Source organism: Amyelois transitella, chromosome 18 (assembly GCF_032362555.1).
Source record: "Amyelois transitella isolate CPQ chromosome 18, ilAmyTran1.1, whole genome shotgun sequence".
In the NCBI taxonomy this organism is placed as follows: domain Eukaryota; kingdom Metazoa; phylum Arthropoda; class Insecta; order Lepidoptera; family Pyralidae; genus Amyelois; species Amyelois transitella.
In genome coordinates, this window is record NC_083521.1 from 9,282,465 (window position 1) to 9,295,328 (window position 12,864).

A 12,864-nucleotide genomic window follows, 5' to 3' on the forward strand; every position below is an offset into this window, starting at 1 on the left:
AACCTAGACGGTGAATAGGGGTTATAAATACACAGAATCGCCTTTTTTCTGGAAAGGGTAAAAAGATACTACAGCTTTCCAGCTTGAGTAGGTACTCATCCATACAAACTGTTATACTTTATTTGCGTAAAATTTCCTACGGTCTAGGTCACCACAGCTGGTAACTAGACTAACTAACTATGCAATTTATTTATAGTGTCAACCCGCGCCGTGTGAATCAGGATGGTAGTTTTGTAACGCGCAGCGGCGCGCGCGCTCGTCTCGAACGGAAACGGTGTTCGGAATTTGAATCACAGTACGGAATTTCGAATATTTTCATCGATGTTTTAAACGTGCGGCAAATTTTGAAACTATGTGGAATCCGAACATGCACTAGGTGTTCCAAATTTGAAACTGTTCGGTATTTCGAATACTTTCTTGTTTTAAATGTGCTCGAATTAGTGTGTGCTTTTATTTATTTATTTATGTGATTGTGTACAAATTTGGATGAGGCTTATACTATACAGGTTTGTCCCTTTTTTATTTTGGATGATTTGGATTTATAATATTTTACTGCAAATTTTTTCATACAAAAAAGTTATTTAAGTATGTAACTGATTTTACATACATAAAATTACGTCTACATCTCTTAAGGGATAGACAAAACCAACAGTCTTGAAAAGACTGAAAGGCTACGTTCAGCTGTTTGGCTATAAACGACGGAATTGAGATTTAAATAGTGACAGAGTGCTAACCCATCGCCTGAAAGGCAAATCTCGAGTTTTGAAGCCTATTCCCTAATCGCCTTTTACGACATTCATGACATAGAAATGGAGTGGTCCTATTCTTTTTTCTATTGGTGCTGGGAACCACACGGCGCTACGGTTACTGATTTTGTTAGGAAAATGTTGCATAAAAATTAAATCAACTTGTTCTTACTGATTCATGCTTATTATACGAGCCAGGGCGAACAGCTAGTTATCATCGTAATAATTCGAGGGACTTTGTTAAGTTCTTCATCTTCATTATTAAAGTTTAACTTGCATTGAGCTAACTTGTTTGACTGAATTTATTAGGAGATTTTCTTACTTTTACTTAATTAATAAGGATTAAGTGTTTTGAGAATTAAGTTTTTTAGTTTAAAAGGCAAATCTGTGAATCATTAACACTCAGTAAACATAAATATGACGACACCATATTGTTCAGCTGTTAGCTTACAAACTTGGGATTCTTTTTTAGGCGATGGGCTAGCAACCTGTCACTATTTGAATCTTAATTCTATCATTAAGCTAAATAGCTTAACGTGGCCATTCAGTGTTTTCAAGACTGTTGACTCTGTCTACCCGGCAACGGATATAGACGTGACCATATATATGTATGTACTATATTGGATTACTATATTAGATTAGTGCCGTGTGGTTCCCGGCACCTTTACAAAAAAGAATAGGACCACTCCATCTCTTTCCCATGGATGTCGTAAAAGGCGACTAAGGGATAGGCTTACAAACTTGGGATTCTTTTTAGGCGATGGGCTAGCAACCTGTCACTATTTGAATCTCAATTCTATCACTAAGCCAAATAGCTGAATGTGGCCATTCAGTCTTTTCAAGACTGTTGGTTCTGTCTACCCCGCAAGGGATATAGACGTGACCATATATATGTATGTACTATATTGGATGTTAAGGTTTATTCACGATGTTTTCCCTCAACGTTTAAGCGTGTCTACTTACTTTCTTAAGACTGACTGACTCGACTGGTAGAGAATGCCAAACGGCATTAATTGCTTTTTGTATATTAAGTTTTTTGTACAATAAAGTTTTAAATAAATAAAATACTATATATGACGTACATAATTGTACATCTTAAGGGTCAGGTCAAGAGTACCCGAAACCGGCGAGCTAGCATAAAGAGAGTTATGAATGTGGATGAAGCGAAGGAAGTGTGCAGAGATCGTGGCAAGTGGAAAGATGTAGTCTCTGCCTACCCCTCCGGGAAAGAGGCGTAATTTTATTTATGTATGTATGACGTACATAATTGTACATCTTAAGGGTCAGGTCAAGAGTACCCGAAACCGCCGAGCTAGCATAAAGAGAGTTATGAATGTGGATGAAGCGAAGGAAGTATGCAGATATCGTGGCAAGTGGAAAGATGAAGTCTCTGCCTATCCCTCCGGGAAAGAGGCGTAATTTTATGTATGTATGTATGACGTACATACAATCAAGTCTCAGGGGTAAACAAAGCTAACACAAACAACATAAATCATGTACAAAAAAGAACATATATCTCAACAGTACCTTCAAAGTTTCCATTTCGAACTCACACCTGATACTTCGGAGACCGGATATGGATGTATTGTACCTGATGCGTTCAAGTCAAGTCAATTTTCGTCAAGGGCGATCCCAGAATGTTGTCACTGACACGTCACAGCGATCATAACACGCCTGTCAGATTGATGTATTGAGATCAAGGGGCCTGCGCAGATATGATATTGTTTAGACAACGAATGTGTAACTTAAAAAGTAATTGTAAGAGCATATTTTGAAAGGTATAGCTAATGATGTGCTGTGTGGTTCCAGGCACCAAAAGAAAAAAGAATAGGACCACTCCATCTCGTTCCCATGGATGTCGTGAAAGGCGACTAAGGGGTAGGCTTATAAACATGGGATTCTTCTTATAGGCGATGGGGTAGCAACCTGTCACTATTTGAATCTCAATTCTATCTTGAAGCCAAATAGCTGAACGTGGCCTATCAGTCTTTAAAATACTGTTGGCTCTGTCTACACCGCAAGGGATATAGACGTGATTAAATGTATGATTGTATAGCTAAAGGTTCGGTTTGAATCTCTATTCCAACATAAAGCCATACAGCTGAACTTGGCCATAAGTCTTTTGGTTTCATTCAGTCGACCATGTCATATCTCTATCCTTTTACGGGGAAGACGGAGCCAACAATCTTAATAGACTGGAAAGTCGCATTTGGCTGTACCTATTCATAAAAAGACACGTCAACCCTTGCAGGATAGACAGAGTTAGCAATCTTAAAAGACTGACAGGCCCCGTTCAGCTGTTGTGACAGGTTTCTAGCTCATGACCTGAAAGAAGTATCTCAAGCTTTTAATAATATTTCTTACATTTTTTTTGCACATGCCTTTTACGACATCCATAGGAAAGAGATGGAGTGTTCCTATTATTTTTGTATTCGTGCTGGGAACCAAACGGCATGGTGTTCTGTCCCGTATATATTTATTTATTTATTATACACTAGGGGCCACACGCGACTTCGTCCGCATGGAAACCCTATCAATCCCGCGGGAACTCCGAGATAAAAAATGTAGCCTATATGTTATTCTGGGTCTTCAGCTACCTACATACCAAATTTCATCGTAATCGGTTCAGAAGTTTTTGCGTGAAAGAGTAACAAACATACTCACATCCTGACATACTCACAAACTTTCTCATTTATAATATTAGTAGGATATGTCAATGTTCTAGTCAGATTAAATGGATTATAAAACTATGCGAGATCTATTTAAGAGTTTGTATGTAGGGGTTCAAGTTGCATGAACTCAATTTCTAGACTTCAATGGACTAACAAATATGGGGCGACCGTAACACGGCAGTTTCGGGACAGGCCCTCTTATCTTGTACTAGCTGTGCCCGCGACTTCGTCCGCGTGGAATAGTTATTTTGGGCATCATTGAATCCCTCAAGGATGAATAATTTTCCCCGTGTTTTCTTTTTCTCCCTATAGTTGCAGCGTGATGTTAGGTATATAGCCCAAAGCCTTTCTCGATAAATGTTCTATTCAACGCAAAAATAATTTTTCAATTCGAACCAGTAGTTCTCGAGATAAGCGTGTTCTAACAAACAAACAAAAAACTCTTCAGCTTAATAATATTAGTATAGATAGGTCTAGATAGATAGATAGATAAAACTCTTTATTGCACCATAAGGGTAAAACAGCACAAAAGAGACAGAGACGGTTTAACCCAAAGACACATCGAAAATAGATAGATAATAATAAAGTCTATTAATGTCTGCAATATTTAAGATTTTATTATGTTACACAGACTTGGGAGATTTTGGGACATCTGCAAAAGAAAAATCATTAGTTTAAAAGCATTTTTTCTTGATTTTGACTAATATATAATATTATAATAATATCTTTATTGCATTCATTAAATGCCATATCAGAAAAAATTAATTATAATTGTCTAAGGTCTTAATTAAAAAAAAGTGTATTTTCTTAACCTAGTTTACATTATTCTTTCTTGTTTACTTATTCTTCTTATAATTTATGTAGTTATTCTATGAATCTTTAAATTATTTAAAATCTCTCTTACTTGTGACGTTTTACCTTTTTTTGCCACACGCAATCTAGGAATGACAGAGAAAAGTATAACAAGGTAACAGACATTATGACAGGAAAAGTCAACGGAGTAATCTAATGAAACCCTACGATATAAATCGTCCGAACCAAAGCAATAAATCGAATGAGCCTGTAAAATGGACGTAAACCTCTGAATTTGATGTAGTTACCGTCTCAACGCAAACAAAGTTTGTTCATTTAGAATTGAATTAAATGATTGGTACATTGACCTTGTAAATTTAGTTTTGAAGTACAGTCAACGGCAGAGTAACCTATAATTCACTGCAAAATTTTTATTGGCGATGGGCTAGCAACCAGTCAAAATTTGAATATCCATCTTTATTAAGCCTAACAGCTGAACGTGGTCATTCAGTCTTTTCAAGAGAGATTTCTTCTTGCAATAATGTGAACATTATTATTCACAAATATTTTTACGTGTGGTTCCCGGCACCAATACAAAAAAGGATAGGACCACTCCATCTCTTTCCCATAGATATCGTAAAACGCGACTAAGGGATATACTTACAAACTTGGGATTCTTTTTTAGGCGATGGGCTAGCAACCTGTCACTGTTTGAATCTCAATTCTATCATTAAGCCAAATACTCGTAGCTGAACGAGACCATTCAGTCTTTTCAAGACTGTTGGCTCTGTCTACCCCGCCAGGGATATAGACGTGACCATATGTATGTATGTCTTCTAAGCTAATAGATTTCATAACAAAATCAGATAGTAGACAAAACCAGGTGCCGAAGCTAGCCAAAGTATTTAGCGGGCGATCGCCATCCGATGGCCCGGATAGGTTCATTAAATGTTGATGGGCGTTTCCTATCGCAGATTGCCACTTCAAAATGAGATACCGTCTATACGTTCTCTAGCATCTGTTCCTTAGTTTTTGATGAGGAAATAATTGTATTTTGAAACTTATTTTGTAGCTATGCCGTGCCTAAAAATAATAAATAAATATGTACAGGACAAATTACACAGATTGAGTTAGCCTCGAAGTAAGTTCGAGACTTGTGTTACGAGATAACTAACTCAACGATACTATATTTTATAATAAAAACTTAGACAGATAAAAAAATAAATAGATAAACATCCAAGATCCAGACCAATCAGAGAAAGTTCGTTTTCTCATCATGCCCTGGCCGGGATTCGAACCCGGGAAACATCATCATCACACAGATTACATCTTTCCACTTGCGACTTCATGCACATTCATAACTCCCTTACATACAAACATACCTACATACTTATGGTCACGTCTATGTCCCTTGCGGGGTAGACCGAGCCAACAGTCTTGAAAAAACTAAATGGCCACATTCAGCTATTTGGCTTAATGATATAATTGAGATTCAAATAGTGACAGGTTGCTAGCCCGCCGCCTAAAAAGGAATCCCAAGTTTGTAAGCCCATCCCTTTAACGACATCCATGGGAAAGAGATAAAGCTCCTATTATTATTTGTATTGGTGCCGGGAACCACACGGCACCGTCGTCGTCGTGACAATTGAAAAGATTTACTCTCTGCCTACTCCTCCGGGAAAGACACGTGATTTAAGTATCAACTAGGTCCCTAACGTGGTATCTAGTTACATTCAAAACCCCAATTCTCGTCTCGCGCGTGGGGGACCATCTGATTAACTCACGGCTTCCTTCCATCGCTAACCGGCGAATTCCAATCACGTGAGGTGGTTTGAACTGTGATAGTTCCAGCTGTTGTTCAGATCTCATCAAGGTACCGGCTTTTACCCGCGACTTCGTCCGGTATAAAATAAATAAAATTGCTGTTCTTGAAAGGTCTGGACAGCAATTTGTGAATACCACTTTTGAAATACTACAGTCATTAAATGCGTAGGCGTATGAAGTTGGGATTCTTATAGGCGATGGGCTAGCAACCTATCTTTATTTGAATCTCAATTCTGTCATCAAGCCAAATAGCTGAACGTGGCCTATCAGTCTTTTCAATACTGTTGGCTCTGTCTACCCCGCAAGGGATATAAACGTGACTATACTCGTATGTATGTATATATTGGGACTATATGTATGAATGTGGCCAAAGCGAAGAAAGTATGCAGAGATCGTAGCAAGTGGAAAGATATAGTCTCTGTCTACCCTGCAAGGGATATAGACGTGACTATATGTAAATGCGCACGTGTAACGTACCTTTATTTTATCTTGGAAGTCTCGAATCGTGTTACAATGGACCTCGATCAGCGAGCGACTGAGACCCAGCGGGCTCATTCAGCACGAGAATTCTGCTGCAGGCTGGTTGACTAAGCAATCATGCCGTGTGGTTCCCGACACTATAGAATTGGACCACTCCGTAATTCCAATGGATATCGTAAAAGGCAACTAACGGAAGAGCAACAACCTTGGGATTCGTCTCTGGCTAGCAACCGTTTCAAGGCAACGAACGAACATCTATACCTAATATTATTGTAAATTAAGTACTCATGTAAGTGACAACTTGTCTTTATGAGAATAAATGTCTTTAAACCAAAACCATAACCTGTCCTATTTGAATCTCAATTCCATCACTGCTATACAATTGAATGCGTATTTGTAGGTACATTTCAACAAAAAATAGGAACTTATCAATATTTATTCTAAATACAGAAGATACCTAAATAAATGGACTATGATTTCAATACGAATTATTTAATGTCAAGCCTCGAGTTTTAAATAAAACATATTAAAATGAACAGGTCAACGGCGCTAAGCCGGATTTGTCTCAGACAAACAAAATATTTTTGTAAGGCTCCAACTTAATGGACTGACGACTTATCTTCCAACAGTTTTATATTAATGCACGGTGTTAACGCCTCACTTTATTTTGTCGTTGTAACAAAAAAAAAATACTTTTGTTTTCAGCTCATTTTCGACTTAAATGTTTTGCTTTGAAATGTTTTTGTTAATAGTGCTATTAATAATTCTGTTACTTTGTCATGTACTATTGTTTGAATTGGATTTGATTTGTGTTATAAATTGCCGAATATAAGTGGATGTCAGGAGGTCTGTTTATTTCAATTCTCTTTTTTGACAAATTCAATTCTCTTTTTTTCGCTTTTTTTCCTTTAGCTTGACAATATCCTCTATAAATACATGTATATTATAACGTGTTTATCCCTTGCGGGTACGACAGAGCCTTAAGTCTCATTCAGTGAACAAAATAAATTTTCCAAGTTGATATATTTTGTATACTGTAGTCCAAAGATACCCAACGTAGAAATTTCGCAAACTTTTAAAAAACGAAATCATTTCTTTTTTATGGTAATCATAGTGCGCCGTGTGGTTTCCAGAACTCATACAAAAAAGAGAAAAGGACCACTCCATATCTTTCTCATGAATATCGTAAAAGACGACTAAGGAATAGGCTTATAAACTTAAGATTCTTTTTGTACGCGATAGGCTTTCAACGTGCCACTATTTGAATCTCGATTCCATTATTAAGCCATACAGCTAAACATAGCCTTTCAGTATTTTCAAGACTAGTGGCTCTGTCTACTTGCCAAGGGATATAGACGTGATAATATGTAAGTTGTATGTAATATTATCGCATGGAGAGTCTAGTGATAGTAACAAATAATTAATAGCAGGAAAAAAATCTTACGATTCTCACATTTTAATTATGTCTCACGACAATTACAAGATAACCAACAATTAGTTATGATCAGAGATTGTAATAGTCATGTATTAGTGTTGTCATTGATGAGATTTCTAGAAATTGTCCCAGCATTGTTCTCATTATAGGAAGTTTGTTTACGAGGAACAGTTTCGCACTTTAGATCATTTCTAGATCCTGTTAGTATAAATAAGTTTGTAATCTTAAAGGTTTATTATAATGGACAACGTAGTATATGACCAGATGAAATATTTAAGTGCCGTGCGGTTCCTGGCAGTGCCGTGTGGTTGCCACCAATAAATCTCATTTCCATGGATGTCGTAAAAGGCGACTAAGGGATAGGGATAACTTGGGATTCTTCTTTTAGGCGATGGGCTAGCAAACTGTCACTTAATGAATCTCAATTCTATTAGGTATTATTTATTATACCAGACAGCTAAATGACGCCTATCAGTCTTTTCGAGATTGTTGGCTCTGTCTGACCCCAAGGGATATAGATGAGATAATATGTATTTATGTAGAAATATAGACATATACATATATATAATATCTTTATCTCTTATAGGCTAGACAAGGTCAACAGTCTTGAAAAGACTGAAGAGCCACGTTCAGCTGTACCGCACAATAATGGAATTGAGATTCAAATAGTGACAGGTTTCTAGTCCATCGCCTAAAAGAATAATCCCAAGTTTATATGCGTTACTCGTAATTTACTTTTCAATCTCGGTTTTTTCTTCGCTATTAGACAATTAGAAGCTAAAAATGGAATAAATGAATAGAGAAAATACTTACATAAAACTGGTTACATTTCTTAGAATTATCACATACTCTTAAACGTTTTGCGACATAGCTTCTAATTAATGGCGCCATCTGAAGACAAAGCAACAGTTAAGACGGCAATAAAATTGCACATTCCATTTACATGAAGCCGAGTGCATAGCATTGGGTTTGCTATGCGAAATGTTGTTGTTTATCTTAAGCAATATAGAAGTAACATACATACATACATATAATCACGTCTTTATGCCTTGCGAGGTAGACATAGCTGACAGTCTTGAAAAGACTGATAGGCCACGTTCAGCTGTCTGGCTTTAAGATAGAATTGAGATTCAAATAGAGACAGGTTGCTAGCCCATCGCCTAGAAAAGAATCTCAAGTTTGTAAGCCTATCCCTTAGTCGTCTTCAACTACATCCATGGGAAAGAGATGCGAGTGGTCCTATTCTTTTTTTTTGTACTGGTCCCGGGAACCACACGGCACTATTACATGAAGATGATGAATTAATTTCACAATGATCTAGTACCGTAAAATGGGGGTACTTTGATCGATTTTGAAATTAAAATGACCATATTTTCTCAAAAATAGTCATACCGGACACGAAAAAAAAATGAGAATATCGGTTTTTTATTTCCTATTATTGGTGTATAGTAAAAAAAAAATATAGCTCATTTTTCTAAAATAAAAAAATCAAATTCACCTGATCAACTTTAAACCGTTTTTGGGGCTTCTTTGATCACCCTATACTTTATAACTGGATTCGAAAGTAAACCCATAGCTAACAACAATAAAAAAGAAATCAGAAGTATCTTCTAAAACAATTTTATTTTATAGAAAACACCGGCACGATGCAAACAATATGAACGCCATTTGCTTTTCGCACTATCAATTCTGCTAACCTAATAAAAAAATCCTGTCGGGTGCGTTCAGAAACCGATATATTTAAGTTTTATTTTAATTTGAAGTTGTTATCAATGTAACCCCGTAATGTCAAAGTAACCCCATTTTACGGTACCATAGCAATGTTGTAATTACCTACAATCTGTAAGATAATCCGCCTCCATTGGGCCCAATTGGTGCCGCGCGCGAGGTCGATCCCTTAATTGTGGTTATCTTTCGCGTTGACAACGACCTTTATGTAACTAACTAGACACGCCATGTCGTGGATTGACACGCGAGAATCGCGTTTCAGCGTTTGTAGTCGTATGTATGTGACGATAACAGTTTTGTCATTAACGAATCAAGCTTTTTGCATTGCGTTATTTTCTTTCAATTATAATTTTTTTAATACAAATATTAGATTACTGATAATAATGTGGAGTACGTTTAATCACGGACCAATAATTTTGTTTAACTTGATTTTGATCAATTGATTGTATATGCGAAAGATGCTGCTGTAAAAAATAACTAGTAACAAAATATGTACTTTCAGTAATCAACAGTTAATTTTTGAACACAAATTAACTCATCATAACACAAGTTTAATATTAATTATTGTTTTAATTGATGTGCATTAAAAAAGTTTTATTGAATTTATTATGATAACATTCATACATACATACATATAATCACGTCTATTTCCCTTGCTGACTAGATAGAGCCACTAGTCTTAAAAAGACTGATAGGCCACTTTCAGCTGTTTGGCTTAGTGATAAAATTAAGATTCAAATAGTGATAGGTTGCTAGCCCATCGTCTTGTACGATAGCCAAGGAATATCCCTTAGTCGCCTTGTACGACGTCCATGGGAACAAGTTGGGAGTGGTCCTATTCTTTTTTATTGGTGTCGGGAATCACACGGCATAATTATTTTAGTAACAGCCGTCCATTTTAATTTTGTTGCTACAAAATACATTATGTATTAAGACAAAAAAAAATCATTTTAAGCTATAAATAAAGTTTGGATTTCATACATAAAAAAAAACTGATGCCAATTTCACGATGATTATTGGATGATTAGTCTAGTGTAAATTTTGTAAGGTCCTTACAATAATATTTGTGAACATGTTCTTTTTATTTTGACACTGATAGCTTTATTGTGGTGAGTTAAAGAGTCATTTATCATTTTGTGGTATTTGCAAATCATCTTAGCTTCCTATGTTATGGTTGTGAAGCATTCGCCTCTCTGACCAACCATGAAATTGCTCTATTTTATCTGTGACTGAATCTTAATTGTTCTCCCTAGATTATGAGTTCAGTGCAATCAGTGTAGTGAGATTATTCTTACTAGTAATTTACTAACCATCTTTAACACCAGAATAGTTAGATAGAGTAAAATTATTGATATCATGTGCTATCTAAATAAATGATAAAGAAGAAGCTGGTCATTTTTTTTTATTTATTTTGATTGACTGACTTATCAATGCATAGTCTAAATGGCTTGGTCAAGAGATTTGAAATTGAATTATTCTGGTTCTGTTTTCCAAAATGTTATACGCCAGTGAATCCATTTTATTTTAATTATTTTCTATTTCATTCTGGTTCTCCCTCCCCATTGAATGAGGGAAAAGAACGGACTGTAAAATATTTTTTAATGGATCATCGGACAAAAGTAAAATAATTAGAAGAGTGGATCCGTTTGGGAGATCAGACCGGAATAACTCTAAACATTTGGTATAAAGATTCATATCTAAAGGTGTACTGAACTTGGATTTTCCTATGGGAATGGAAATTCACAGAAACATCTTGATATGCAATGTATAAATTGTAGAGCATTGACAATTTATACATTGCAATTAAGCGGATTCCCTGTTTTACGTTGTCTCCCCTGACGGCTGTCTAAACTGGCTTGACGTGACCACGATGTCAAATATTGAAATTTCTTTACATACCGTCAACGGTATCTCATCTACAGTTATTTCCTCTGTGAAATTTGAAAACGAGCATCGTGCTTGACCTATTTAGTCAACATTTGTGAACCAGACAAGGACATTTACATGTGAAAGGGATTCCACGTCTTTCAAGCTATTTTTGACCAAGATTTTATTCTTAATGTTTTCGTGGCTTAGTGTCAGTTAAATTGTCGTTTAGAAATTCGCAGTGTATTCTTTGTTTGTTGAATATTTTTAAGAGTTTTGCGGATGAAAACGTGATGGAAATTCTTCATTAGACAGGGTAAAGTCGGTATTTACATTTTTAATGCGAGAGTGTCCGTGTTATTTTTGCTGAAATCCATACTAATATTCGAAAGAGAAAAGATTTATATTACTATTTCTTTCTTCTGGATTTAGTCCCGGTTGCATTCTCACCTTTTTTGAGAGGTGCCCGGGGTATGCCTTTGACCATGGATCCTGGATTGGGTGAGTCAGAAGCGACTCCCATCCGACCTCCGCAATCCAATTCCATGATTACACATCCAGTTGTCTGAATGTGCACGTTTCTTCACATTGTTTTCGCTCACCGTAAGATCATCTAACCGATGATATTCAAACTAATGAACATAATTTTGAACAGTCATCGGTACATGGCCGAGATTAGATTTAAACCTGTGGCTTTCTGCGCATCACGCATTTTAACCAGGCACCTTACCAATTCGACCATCCAGCTTTAATATATTAACACCTAAAGCTTTATCTACTGATATTGGTATGAAGACGTGACTGTTTGTTTGTACGAAACGACAACTAAAAATAGTAGATCCCAAAAAACACGTAATAACGACAGACAGCCGTCAAGGGCGCACTAAACATCAGATCATTAGGGAATTCTATGCACCATCAAACCTAAAAAAAAGTAGGAATAAATATAACAAACCTAAACAACATTGCAATATAGGAAAGTGAACCTAAAGCTCATGTTCTTAAAGATATATTTAATGCAAATGAGATATCACACCAAGTTGTGGCAACGTTTGATGTTGATTCCTTTGATCCAAGTGACACTCTGTAAACTGAATATGATTTGCTTCGGTCGGTAGCACTTTCCACGGCTGGAATTGTTGTTCTTCTAATTATAGAGCAAAATTTAAAAGTCAGCGTGATTGATAGTGTGTTGAGGGACGAGGGTGTCATGCTTTTTGGAAGAGTTATGTAGAAAGGGTGAAAGAAATAGTATGATTGATAATTCTTATGTTTGCTGAAGATTGATTAGGTGCTTTTGGGCTACTGGAATAGATAGTTT

The 12,864-nt window shown here is 36.3% G+C and overlaps 1 protein-coding gene across 1 annotated transcript in view; it reads left to right on the top strand.

Annotated features, from left to right (window-relative positions):
* Positions 1-245: 245 nt before the first annotated feature.
* LOC106137444 (hemicentin-1) overlaps positions 246-12,864 on the top strand; it is a 110,412-nt gene continuing 97,793 nt past the window's right edge. The window contains exon 1 of the mRNA XM_060949274.1: positions 246-506. The gene's annotated coding sequence lies outside the window, so the exon portion shown is untranslated. The remainder of the gene's footprint in view (positions 507-12,864) is intronic.